The sequence below is a fragment of the Suricata suricatta genome, chromosome 4, assembly GCF_006229205.1.
Source record: "Suricata suricatta isolate VVHF042 chromosome 4, meerkat_22Aug2017_6uvM2_HiC, whole genome shotgun sequence".
Classification (NCBI taxonomy): Eukaryota; Metazoa; Chordata; class Mammalia; order Carnivora; family Herpestidae; genus Suricata; species Suricata suricatta.
Window position 1 is genome coordinate 3372429 of NC_043703.1, and position 8925 is coordinate 3381353.

The 8925-nt window shown below is 45.1% G+C and overlaps 1 protein-coding gene and 1 long non-coding RNA gene across 2 annotated transcripts in view; one reads left to right on the forward strand and one right to left on the reverse strand.

Moving 5' to 3' along the window:
* Positions 1-8925, reverse strand: part of MYO16 (myosin XVI) — a 465799-nt gene that overhangs the window by 122905 nt on the left and 333969 nt on the right. The window lies entirely within an intron of this gene.
* Positions 4320-5190, forward strand: LOC115289317. Its single transcript, XR_003907556.1, has 2 exons — positions 4320-4515; positions 4670-5190. It is a non-coding gene; the product is annotated as an uncharacterized LOC115289317 (long non-coding RNA).

An 8925-nucleotide genomic window follows, 5' to 3' on the forward strand; every position in this document is an offset into this window, starting at 1 on the left:
GGATGGACCTTGAGGGTGTCATGCTAAGCGAAATAAGTCAGGCAGAGAAGGACAGATACCATATGTTTGCACTCATAGGTCTAACAGGAAAATAGGAGAAACCTAATGGAGGACCAGGGGGAGGAGAAGGGGGAAAGAGATTTGGGGAGAGAAAGGGATGCAAAACCTGAGAGACTACTGAACACTGAAAATGAACCAAGGGTTGAAGGGGGAGGGGGAGGGGGAAAAGAGGTGGTGATCATGGAGGAGGGCACTTGTGGGGAAGAGCACTGGGTGTTATATAGAAACCAATTTGACAATAAACTATTTAGAAAATAAATAAAAAATAAAATATTATAAAATAATTATGCCAACTTTAAAAGGCAAATGACAATTTGAAAAAAAGAAAAAGAGAATTTTGTCTAGGGGCATCTGCATGGCTCAGTTGGCTAAGCGTCTGACACCTGATTCCAGCTCATGTCATGATTTCAGGGCCTCATGATCAAGTCCCACATCAGGCGCCTCACTAGGTGCTGGGCGTGGAGTGTGCTTGAGACTCTCTTTGCCCCTCCACCCCCTTAAAAAACAATTTGGTCTGAAAATGTTTGGGGTGTGTGTGCGTGCAGGAGTGCACATGTGTACACTTAAGAACAGGCTTTACAAACATCAGCAGAGGTGTAAGGAGTAAGAGCATTCCCTGGAACATTCCCAGTGATAACCTGCATATTTTGTTAATTTCAAAAATAGCAACATAATTATTGGGCCATATACCAGGCCCTGTGCTGGGTGTTGGGGACATGATCTAAAGTAGGAGACTGGTATGTGTCACTAAGGTTGTATCTAAATAAGACCATGAGAATGTGTTATGGTATAATGGAAGGAGAAAACTTTTCTTTATTCCAAATCTTTCTATTTCAATAAGAAAGAGCTAGAATGGGAAACATGCCTTTGACACTGCATTTCGCAGGGACATAAAGGCATGTCATATAGAAACTAACCTTTCTCAGTGGACATGGATCACAAGAGTAGTCACTAAGAGGGTCCAACCTGTACTGTAAAGCTAGAGCACCTGTGAAGCAGGAAACACGACTGGAATACAGATCTTCAATCAACCACCATGAAAAAGGACACTAGCTTGGGGCTTGGAATGAAGCGTGTCCTGTATCAGAATGTGTATGCTTCATTTGGAGCAATGGCGAAAGCATAATAAAGAACCAGAAGTCAATGTATAAAAGTATCTAATGAAACAAGGCTGAACTATTTGGTTTGGGTGTGGGAAGATGATTATGGCATCAATGTTGATCTTGACATTGGGAAGTAGTGGGCATAGAGAATGGATTATTCTGAATCTACAAATACATCTCTCATGGGATAAGACCCGTCAAGTTTTTAATAGCCCATGTAATGACTCCCTTAAAAAAGTTTTCTCTCAATAATTGTATAAAAGTCAATCTTGAAGTGATGTGTAGGACATCTCTCATGCAAAATGTATGGATATAACTTTCTTGTTTCATGGTCTTGTTATATAATTACTGCTTTACTAAATCTAGTGTATGAATGATTGCTTCCATTTCTTAGCTTTGTAGAGATCTAACAGAAGTGCCTTCAAAAGAAAGAGGGCATGAATTTGATGAGTGCCACATTTGGTATTCTACATCCCACAATGGGATTCTGATTTTCACTGTCATGATGATCAGGATGAAGAAAAAAGTCATATCACCCCTTGTCTCTAATCATCTGTCTGCTGAGATAGTTCAAATTATTCCTATTAAAGTATTTTCTTCTTGGGGCACATGGGTGGTTCAGTCAGTTGAGCGTCCGACTTCAGCTCAGGTCATAATCTCACTCATGGGTTCGAGCCCTGCATCAGGCTCTGTGCTGACAGCTCAGAACCTAGAGCCTGCTTCAGATTCTGTGTCTCCCTCTCTCTCTGCCCCTCTCCTGCTCACCCTCTGTCTCTCTCTCTCTCAAAATAAATAAGCCTTAAAAAATAAAGTATGTTCTTCTTGAATTCCTCCCTAGGTGCTCTGATAATTTTCAGGTCATTCTGTAGGGCTCATGTTTCTGCAGGTTTCATTGTTTTGAATGTATTATGAGTTCCTTCCTAATATAACTTATCCTATTTCTCCAGCTGTGGAAAGAGTATCTGAGGACCTATATAGAAATACGCTGGGACTTTTGTAACATAAATGGAGAAATTTGTAAAAATACTGAAGTTTAAAAATACATTACCATCACCATATTTTGAAAACTATAAATTTTAAAACTATGGATTTACGAACCATTAGACAAATGGTTTTTATTCTGAAGTTGAATACATTTTGCTACATGTAGAAATACTTATTGCATATAATATAAATATTTACTTATTAAAATGCCATCAAAGTAAGTTTTCAAGTTTAGTAACTGGGTCTTATAATAACATAGGTATAGTATATTCAAGTGAGTATATTGTAGAAAGACCACAAAGTGGGTCAGCTCGAACTGTAAATTGCTTTGTTAAAAATAGTGTCTCCCCTAAACATAGATCATCTGTAGAGTCTACTGTGATTTGGTATTTTTATTCCTAACTACATTTCTACTGCATAAATTGATCCTCCAACCCTATGGTATCTCAGAGATTGCCTTTAGTTAACAAAGCATTTCAGAGAACAGAGAAAAAGAAATCAAAGAAGCTATTTCTTAAATCAATATGGGAGTACAAATCCAGTCACTGTTGTATAATTATCAAATAACTAGAGATTTTGGAGAATGACTCATGGAATTTTAGAGGGAGTGAGAGAGAATATTAGACTGGGGCCAAGGTCTTTCCTGAATCGCTGTCTCATACTAAAGTCTAAAAGGCTGCATAATGGAAATATTCCGGCATAATTAAAACACATTTTAAGCTGGTCAGGTACTGACAACTCTTTTGGCCCATGAATCAATCTTGTATAGGATATCGTTGAATGCTACAACTTGGACACAAAATTTAGAGCTCAAGTATAAAGCTATACAGAAAACTAAAACAGTATTCATTCATGTCTTAGTTCATTCAACGAAGACCGGCTAGCCACCTATTACGTGCACACAATAGAAGGTTTTCCTAAAGAGAGCTTGTATCTACTGGGGATGGCAGAAGTTAAAGCATCCCGGCAATGCGCCGAGACTCATAAGAAGGTGGGCGCAGGGTTGTTAGGCTGGCCAGCGTCCTAGTTTGCCAGGGACGGTCCAAGTTTATACCTGCATTCCCGTCAAAATTATTAATGGTTCCCCATTTCACCATGAAACATGCCCTGTTTTGATCGAGATGCTATTCAGTCGCCCCGTCATTGGCAACAGCAAATGTTAGATTTCAGTACAATCCTGCCTGTGGTATCCAATCTAGACACTAGGATTAGGTTTCTACATTTAGTGTGTATGATGACGTCAGGGCCCCAATAACCTCAACCCCACTATTTACTCATCGGACTCTCGATGTGAAGGTGAGCAGAGTCATGGTGCTGAGTCAACACCGTGTTTGAGGTCGAATTAGTCACATCCAGAAGGATGACTATTATAGACTGAATGTGTCGCCCCGTCCCCCAAAATTCATATTTTCAAGCCCTAAGATCCAGTATTTGGTGACTGTATTTGTCAATAGGGCCTTTAGGAGGGATGAGGTCATAATGGTAGAGTCCTAATTCAATAGGACTTGTATCCTAAGTAGAGACAGCAGAGAGCACTCTTCCTCTGTTTCTCTTCCTCTGTTTCTGATTCTCACCATCTCGTTCTGTGTGTGCATGCTTCCTGGAAAGGCACTGGGGGCTCAGAGCGAGAAGGCAGCTGCCTGCAATCTAAGGGGAGGGCCCTCATCAGACACCCGCCCCGCTGGCACCTTGACCTTGGATTTCCAGTCTCCAGAACTGTGAGAAAATAAACACCTGTTGCCTAGGCCACCAGCCTGCGGTGCTCTGTGACAGGAGTTCCCACAGACCACAGCAGAGGAGTCATTGCTCACACTGTTAGGCCGAAGGGTCCCCCGCTCAACCAGGGTATCTGGACTCTCTTTAGTCTCAGCCAAACAAGAAAATGGAAAGAATGATTGAGAAATAGAAATTTAACGTACGCATATGGAATTCTGGACATTTAACTCAGCAAGGCAAGATAATCAGATTTGAGATTTCAATTTCTTTGGAATTGAGTATCTCTGGACTTTAATTTACAAGATGTATTAACCTTTGAACTTTTATTTCTCACTGGGAACTTAATAATGGAAGAAAATGTATCATCAAATGTGGGGAGTATCTAGGCTCCTGGGGTTTTATTATCTGAGTTGCTCTTTTGTTTTATTTTAATATTTTCATTTATTCCAGCTGCAGAGTTTCTGGGAGACTCAGTTGGACGCTATGACTAGACACGGTTTGCGACTGGAAATAAAATGCACCGATAGCCATGAATACAGAGTGTCCATGAGGTCAATCACAGTGACGCACTGCTCACCCACTTCAGAATCTTTGGGTGCAAAATCTCTATTGTTTGTCAGGTGGCGCAGAAGAGGACCCAGAGCAGCAGCAGGTGCCGGTGATGATGGGGGAGGGGATGGGCTGAAGGCTTGGGTGTCATCTCTGGGAAGCAGCCACACCCCGGGGACCCACCCCCTGGAGGGGGTCCATGGCCCAGCACCCAAACGCCTTAGCGAGTCACCGAGGAAGCTTCCTCTTCTTTTCAGCTTCTCCTTAGACATCGAGGTGGGATGAACTTCTGGCCACTCGATCCTGAACACATCCTAAGGGTGCAGTGACAAGCTGATCGGACTGGCAATTTTGGTGAGAAAAACACAGAGCATCTTCAGCTGCTAACGAGCAAACTCCTTGCAAAGACAGTTAGTGGTTTTCCTCAGTTTCTCCAAGCAGCAAGCCTTCTCCGAGCAGCCTCCCTCGTGGGAAAGTCCAACCGGGCCCCCGTTGTCACCAGCTGATGGGTCGGGCTGCCTCATCCTGGGGTGGGCCCTATTAGCAGGTGCTTTTCCTTCTTATGCCCAGTGGTGTCTTTGAAAAGCGATATTTTGATCATTTTCCTTTCTCATCTTGGTCAACAATCAGAGAAGGAAAAAGATGCTATTGATTGCGTCCCCTCAAAGATGGCAGTGATGACCCGAGGTTCTTTGCAGCCTCCTGAATTGTTGGGGTCACACGGTGAAAACTATACCTACTAATGGTCACATTAAAAACCACTGTTGTTCTATAAACAGAACGAAATAGTTTATTAAGTAGTGTAATGAGCACCTTGTAGGTAATTATTTAAAACTGGTTTGGCCCTGAAAGCAAGATCGCTTTGCAATTACGTTTTGCCTAACATAACTTATAATTAAAGACATTAAGCCACATCAGTGAAGGGAAGTGGGGAAGCCCAGATAAACCAAGCCACAAATAATAAGATTCGGAATTCTGGGACTGAAGTTTTTAGGGCACTCCCCAAATTGTATTAGAAACACAACTGTCAAAATATGAAACGCATGCTGAATGTAGCTTCATGTCTTTTTTCCTGAAGATGCAAAATTCACCCTGATCCCATGAGTTTCTTGTGGGATGCTTGCTCAAGCGGAATTGTTTAGTAGATTATTTTAGGCTGGTCAGTTGGGGGCATTGTCTCCAAGGTCTTGTTAGAAAGTTGTAAAATGTTTTTGTTTTCACTTTTTTATTTTATTTACTTATTTATGCATGTTTTCATTCATTCATTCATTCATTCATGTATATTTGAGAGAGAGACACACAGCATGAGCAGGGGAGTGGGGCAGAGGGAAAGAGAGAGACTCTCAGGCAGGCTCCATGGTCCGCGCAGAGCCTGACTCAGGGCTTGATCCCACAGCCTTGGCATCATGGCCTGAGAAGAAACCAAGAGTCAGACGCTTAACTGACTGTGCCACCCAGATGCCCCACTCTTCTGTTACTTTAAATGAGATAGTGCAGTGCTCCGTTTCCAAGGATCACTTTCCTACTCTCTCAGAGCTCGTTTCCCAGAGGTCAGGACTGACCCGCCATGCTCCCTCCACCAGTGTGGCTGCCGCTGCATGAATGGGATGGGAAACTCGGTGACATTAACTGGATCATTTTTCAGGAAACAGCAAAGGCAATCCAGGGCACAGGGCTCGGGGAGTGCGGCTCAGGGCTGAATTTTAGAGATCTCCAGGGATTTATTTTCCCTGCCGAGGTCGAGGTGCTGTTCCGGCTTTCCTGGGCCTCTGCGGTGGCTGCCGATGACAGGCCAGCATGAAGAGGACAGCGCGTTGAAGTGGACGAAGTGGGTGGGAGCAGGGCCAGCGTCAGTACAAGACCCGGAGCGCGGAGCGAGGACCAGAGGTGTGAGCCAGCCCCTAACTCTGGGACCTGAGTTTTCTCAGCTACAAATCAGGATGCGACCACCAGTGCGAGCCACGGGGGTGTGGTGGGGTGTGCTGGGCGGTGCTGGGAAGACATCCGCACTGTGCCCGCCTACACAGCGCTGGGGAGCGCCCCCCAGGCACCGGCACACCAAAGCCGGCAATTAGCAATGACTAATATCTGCATAATGAGAGTCATTGTCTCAAAGAGTTATTATGAGGAGCAGAATAATGAGTGTTAAGTGCAGATCCGGGGCTTGGCCCACGGTGGGTACCAGTCACTCCAGGGGAGGATGCTCACGCTGCTGCTGCTGGTGACAGTGACTTCCCTTCCTAATGACGCCTGATGCAGTAAACGCTTGGATAACGTTAAGAACGGGCGGGTATATAAGGAAGAGATGAAGATGGATGAATGAGCGAAGGGAGCGGCCTGGGAGAACACATAAGGCATGAGAGCAGGGTTCGGATCTGAGCCAGGGCACAAGAGCAGTGACGCGAACATCAGTCACCTCTCCCTACCTGGTCCCTTTCCATAGAGGCTTCTCCCCAACTCCACCAGGAGGGGTGGGCGGGACTAGATGAAGGGTCAGCTGCCTGTGGGCCCAAACCACCCACCCCTTTCCACCAGCACGCTTTTCTGGAACAGTCCCGACGTGGTCTGGGGCTGTGTGAAGCCGCACGCAGACCTGAGCAGTTACAACAGTGACCGCGTGGCCCACAAGCCCACGACAGTCACCATTTGGCCTTGACAGAAAACGTCCCCAGGTGCCCAGAGTAGATTATGGGAGACGCTATGATTCACAATCCGCAGAGCACAACCGGCTCCCAACAAAGCTATAAACTGGAATCGCTTCTAGAACCTATGACTCATGCTTCCCTTTCCTGAGTCACGTCTCATTGAAGAGCAACAGGTCCTCTCCTCCCAAACAGGAAGCCAACCCCGCACGTCAGTTTTAGCAGGAGGAGCACAGTAAGCTCGGCAAAATTAAGCCTGAAGAAAATGTATCTATTTCCAGTCAATGCTTTGGAAACCCTGAATAGCTCCTAAACTTATTAATTCACGTTTCTATGCAAGACCATCAACAGCAACTGGCGGCACTTTTCATAACCAGGGAAACTTCTAGAAGATTCCAGACTTGGACCTACAGCCTCCACCCGTGAATTTAATCCAAGACACTGAAGTGTGGCCCCTTTCATCCTTCTACCCCGCACCCAAATCTCCAACATCACAGCCGTGTTCTTTCACAGCCTGACTGTTGGGCAACGACTGCGTCATTTAATCACGTAGATGATTCAGACTCTTTTCTGGGAGGGATCTCGTGCAGCCCCAGTGTCAGAGCACCATCCGAGGGCGCGCTTCTTACCGACGCGTCCTTCCATCTTTCCCAAATAAGGTCACCTCTTCGACCGGCCAACCCTGGAGTGATGCTGTCCCATTGTCCCCTGCTGACCACAAAAGAGCCCGCAGGTGAATGAGGGGCTAGAGCCCCCCTCCCCCGCTTGCCGCCTGTGTCCAGAGCTGGTTCAGACTCCCTGCTGTATCTGGAAGAAGACGAAAACGTAGAGGCCAGCGCCCCGAGGAGAGCAGAGACCCGCCCCACTAAGGGCTGGCCTGTGCCTGGATCTCCACTGAGCAGAGTGTTAATGTCACGAGCATGCAGGGCATTAAAGAAACTTCTGGAGAGAGACAGCAGGGCACCTGATAAGGTACAACGTACCATCACTTTAAGGACTCCTTGAAACAATTTCCTCAGCATTGCCTCATATTACTCTTCCCTCAATTCTAGAATTTGGAGAAAACAAAAACAAAAACATGGTATTGTGTTCTTCAACATGCTGAACTCACATAAACTTACTGGGCAGAGAGGAACTAACAGCAATTCATATGCACAGGCATGGCTATGAAAGATTCTTTCTGTAATTTTTAAATTAATTTTTTAAATGTTTACTTATTTTTGAGAAAGCATGCATACACAAAAGAGAGAGACCATGAGCAGGGGAGAGAGAAGGAGACAGAATATGAAGCAGGCTCCAGACTGAGCTGTCAGCACAGAACTCAATGTGGGTCTCAAACCCATAGACTGTGGGATCATGACCTGAGCTAAAGTCAGACACTTAACAAACTGAGCCACCCAGGTGCCCCCTGATTTTTTTTTATTGTTCCCAATTCCTCACACGCTCTTCCTTGAAGAGGCTATGGGCAAATGGCATATCGGATAAAGGGCTAGTATCCAAAATCTACAAGGAACTCACCAAACTCCACACCCAAAAAATGAATAATCCAGTGAAGAAATGGGCAGAAGACATCAATAGACACTTCTCCAAAGAGGACATCCAGATGGCCAACAGGCACATGAAACGATACTCAGAGTCACTCATCATCAGGAAAATGCAAATCAAAACCACACTGAATTACCACTTCACACCAGTTAGAGTGGCTAAAATGAACAAATCAAGACTACAGATGCTGGTGAGGATGTGGAGAGACGGGCACCCTCCTACACTGTTGGTGGGAATGTAAACTGGTGCAGCTGCTCTGGAAAACAGTGTGGAGGTTTCTCAAAAAACTATCCATAGAACTCCCTTATGACCCAGCAATAGCACTG